The 4,872-nt window shown below is 45.4% G+C and overlaps 1 non-coding gene across 1 annotated transcript; it reads right to left on the bottom strand.

The window, feature by feature from the left end:
* Positions 1-3,442: 3,442 nt before the first annotated feature.
* LOC138252646 (5S ribosomal RNA) lies at positions 3,443-3,561 on the bottom strand. Its single transcript, XR_011195374.1, has one exon. It is a non-coding gene; the product is annotated as a 5S ribosomal RNA (ribosomal RNA).
* Between the last annotated feature and the right edge of the window lie 1,311 nt (positions 3,562-4,872).

Here is a 4,872-nt window from a genome sequence, read left to right as displayed (position 1 = left end):
CTTCCTTATCCTTGTTTCAAACTTATTTTTCTGTTGCTGTCTGGCCATTAATTCCCAAATCGCTAGAGCCTCAAACTGGGCTGGCCTTGGAGGCACCTTCATGTCGTACATCGTGAATCTCAAATTCTCTAGAATCCTTATATTGAATGTCCCGTGGATCGGGAATGCTACGCTCCCATGTTTCTCTGTCAACTTGTGCCATTGCTTTAGCCAAAGACATGGAGCTACCCCTTTTTCCTCCATTACAATGTAAGCTGGTGTACCTTCGGGCGGCGTCTCCTCTCCTACGCTCGCTTTAATATAAGACTCCCCCTTCATCGCACTCCTTAATGCTTTAAAAAATTTCATTTTTTCGTCTTTTATTTCACAAAGTTTGTAATCAATAGGTGACTTTTATTCCCGGAATACTCTTCGCTTGCCTTTCCCCTTCCAATCGAGCCCCACGGACTGCGTCCAATCCGTGCGCAACCCTTGCCTGCAACCAACCTATCCCAGCGCGGCTCCTAGTGACGTCACACTCACACACACTGCGGCTGACAAAGCCTCGCGGCTAGTCCTCCTTCACTCAGCTCTTTTCGTAACAACTTCTTGCATGTATCGCGAGCTACAAAAAACTAAAACAGATCTGTCGGTTTACTACAGGAAGGGTAACACAGTCGCTTCAGGACCTTAGGGACTTTTCACTAGCCTCGGCAGTTATTCCGTCTTTCTCGGTCCCCACGTTCGCAAGCAAATCTGACCTGCAGACCTACTCTCAACTTGTCAATGATCTATTCTAGTGCACTTAGAATCTTGTCAAAGCCCGAAGTCGAAGTTTCTTTCACTCCCTTACACACGTACCGACTCGTTGACCACGCCCGATCAACCTACTAAACCGCCCAGACCACAACATAAATCAACATACTCCGGAGTCTCTTGACCTCGCAGGGCCCGTCTCAACAACAACAACCACGTGGACCTTTTTATGCACAAAGCGCCACACGCACATGAAGTTCGATGACTTCCCTACTCTCACACTCGGAGCCGCACCTCCGCTATTTCTATGAAGTTCGACGACTTCTCTACTTCTACACTCGGAGTCGCACCTCCGCTATCCTCTAAGAAGAAAAATCCTCGCAACCTTTTCACACACCCTGCGGCAATAAGCTGTGCAAGCGCAAAACCCTAACTTCACTCATACCATCACTAGTACCGCCAACGCTGATCTCACACCTCCGTTCTCTCCATTCGCAAGCTCCGAGATCCCGGGAAAGTCGCGGTGGACCTAGCCCATCATCATTCTGTCAATCTATTTTACCCAAGAAAAATCTAATTCAACTTCTCGAATGGGGTCTCAAAGGGCGTAACCGTTAATTCAACACCATGTACTTTAAGAGTACAGGGTCCCAAAAAGACAAAACCGTCCTCTGCTACCATCTACTGATAGAGCGGTCCGTACTAGTAATTTACCTGTATTCGGACGCTCTTTAGGCCGATGAATCTTTTGACTAAGTGGGACTCTCCGTACTCTTAATCAATCAATTTCATTAAAATCAATAATCAATATCGAACATAAGCAATACCTTGATCAACATAACACTTAACAATTAATCCAGAATACATTTCGGCGAACCCTGACCTTTCAGTCAGGAATAACCACACCAGTTTATTCAAAGTTAGTGAATTTATTTCCCTATATTAACAAAGCTAGCACAATATAGATGTGTCTCAACACCAAATGATAAACGTAAATGAACATTAATAGCTGTCCATAGCGGCGAAACAAGTGCAATCTATGCAGCATTTGAATCACAAGGCATTCGATAATAGCAATGCAAATCACTAATACGATAATCTGTAATGAACTAATTGCATACATTTAGTCAGCATAACAAGGTCTCAAATTGCATCGTGCAACAAAAGGAATCCTCATCTAACCTCAAATTAGCATCGGCATGTGGGACTTCATGCAAAAACAATTTAGCAACATCAATTTAGAAAAACTCCTAACTAGGGATCTTATCAAAATCAGAAACACAATGCAATTGTACAATTTCCTTTCATATTTACCAATTACGCTCAGCATACAAGGAAGTCTTCGTCTCACAGGTACCGTTTCTCGATCAGCATGGGTACCGTTTCGATCGGCGTGGGACGGGGCAAAGGGGCAGGGGTGGACGGGGCAATTGCCTCACGGCGGCAAGGTGAAACTATTACTTCATGCAAGGGATCAAATCAAAGTTAAAGTCTCTAGGGCAAGAATCATTAAAGTCTCTTTCTCTCGATTAGAGAAAGCATCAAAGTCTCTTTCAAAATGGCGTCGCAGCAAAGTGGGCCATAATAGCTACGAAATCTGCAAAATGGCGGGATGTCCAATAATGGCTGCAATGGCTGGTAATGGCGGATAATGTCCGGGTAATGGCTACTTTCCTCTCGTGCACCTGGGTTTTATAGACAACAGTTCAAATCCAGTAGGGTCTTCCATTGGAGGGTTCATAGGTTAGCCTCAAATTGTCCAATCAAAAACGACAGTTCTCATGCATTTACTTAAGCATACATTATCCTTGGAGATGGGTACGCAAGTTGCAACATTTTATACCAATTAGCTCACTTTCAGAGCCTCCATTGTCCGCACCTGCAGATCGACCTTGGAGTAAAGAGAAAATATGCCAGGCTGGCACGAAACCTTAAGATAAGCATGTGAACGATCTCAGTGGAAAAGTACAGCTTCAAGCAAAAATACACGTTTAATAGCACATTGGAAAAATACGAGCATCTAAACCGTGAGACCAGGCAACTAGGCCAAAGCCTCCGCTAAAGTTATGCTAAGCTAAAACATTTCAAACAAGCAAATCGTAGCACACGTTTATGATTATGTCGGATTAGTGCAATTCTAGTACATCACGTTATATAAAGCACGCTTATAAATGTTGGCAAACTACTCTAAGGGCACATTTTGTCCCCGTACAATCTTTATTAGTTCGGCTAAAGTCACACATGATTATTGCAGCACTACGTTTAAGCGTAAATAAATCAAAACCTTCATTTTCTGCTTCATCAACATCACGGCACATGACATCAGGCCGTGTGAAATCGCACCTGCAAAAACAGGAAGTGGCATCACAACCCATGACCTGCCAGGAAATGAGATGCCAAGAAGTGAGATCTGATCTGAAGACCTGACACATATGCTTACCGCAAGAAAGCAAAGCCTTAGCTAGGGGAGCCTTTGTGCGTCGTGGAGCAAATGCTGTCTTGACTTTGGGCCGAGTGTAAAGTGCATAATAATTGTAAGTTTTCCTTGGGAAAGTGTGTATTTTCGTGTTAATGCTGTTCTTTTTCCTTTCTTTTTTTAAGAGAGTAAAAAAAGAGTGTAGTAAATAAAAAGTGTAAAATGAAATTAGCGAGGAAGCTGTGTAATGGAGGTTAGACGTGCGCCACCTAGTGTGTGCGAGAGGCAAAATGCCTACAGCACCTGGTATTCCCAGGCGGTCTCCCATCCAAGTACTAACCAGGCCCGACCCTGCTTAGCTTCCGAGATCGGACGAGATCAGGCGCATTCAGGGTGGTATGGCCGTAGGCAGGAAAGGCTGCACTTTCAGCTCTCTTCTGCTCACCCGGCCCACCGGCCTGGAGCCGACTGCTCTTAATTGCAGCGGAACACCCTCCCACTGGGAACTCCCACACTGCCCCAGGCACAATGCCCCAACCCACACGGAACAACATTTTTTACTCCTCCATTTACCATGCTCGGCGCTACTCCCGCTTCTCTCGTCTTCACAGGCTGCAGCAGCCCCCACCAAACCTAGCACGACCAGCAGGCGGCGCCTGTCACACTCTCAAGTGCAATGGACAACCCTCACCTCACACAGCATGTGCTGCGCCTCCTTGGACCCCTCCTTAGGGCATGACACCGAGGAGTCACCAGGGGAGACGCTGCTTCTCAACAGCAGCCTTCATTCCCCCCTCCCAAGGACCAATAGTTGCTGCTGTTCAGGAGTTCTCTTTTCCTCATCCCACTGGGTGGCGACAGCTCCATTCACTCTGGCCAGGAGAAATAGCTCTTCTACACTACCTTAACAACTCCAGAAAGAAACGGGAAGGCACGCCAATCACTTACCTCTTCTTGCACTTTAGTCTGGTTCAAACTTTCAGGGGCTCATCCACTTCTACTTTGTGCAGCACCTCTTGTATTGCAGCATTAGATGCTCTTTTACTCCTGTTGTAGCAAACGTGTTTATACTGTGTTCTGAAATTGGTCCACTCTCTGGTTCTCATAATAATGTTTTTGTAAACACCCTATATGGTGCTTTGAAAAGTATTACAACGTCTTGCATTGCACACCAAAACCGCTCCACAAAAACGAAGAAATTAATATTTATGTGAGAGGACTGCACAAATATTACATATGGCCCGTGGCTGCCAACTGGTCCCATTTTTTACAGTGACTGTTAAGCATCCCTAGTTTTCCAACAAACAACACTAAACATTCTAGGACTTGCCATTTCAAAGTTCTTGGGTGTTTGTGTCCAAAAGTTCCATTGTTGTGGCTGAAGCGCAAGGTCTACACACAAGAGTGTGGAGCTACTTAGGTGGAAGCTAAGGGCCAGATGTAGCAAAGGGTTTTACCCATTCTGTCCTTATGGGGAAATGTGTTCGTACATATGGCCCTAAGTTTTTTATTCCATGTTGGGCGCTATGGTTACAGCTACAGCGTGATAGTTCCTGTTAGGGCTCCGTCCTCCCTCCAACTGTGATCAGTTACCTGGCTTCACACCAGTACGCAGACACCAACATTTGTTGCATCAACACACTCTCACAGCATCCGCCCTTAGCATTCTGTAGCATGCTCACCTCAGTCTGTGCATCACAGACATGCATCACCACATCAAC

The sequence above is a fragment of the Pleurodeles waltl genome, chromosome 8 (assembly GCF_031143425.1).
Source record: "Pleurodeles waltl isolate 20211129_DDA chromosome 8, aPleWal1.hap1.20221129, whole genome shotgun sequence".
NCBI classification, from domain to species: domain Eukaryota; kingdom Metazoa; phylum Chordata; class Amphibia; order Caudata; family Salamandridae; genus Pleurodeles; species Pleurodeles waltl.
The sequence above is the reverse complement of the archived record's forward strand: the minus strand, read 5'-3'. Positions and strand labels throughout refer to the sequence as shown.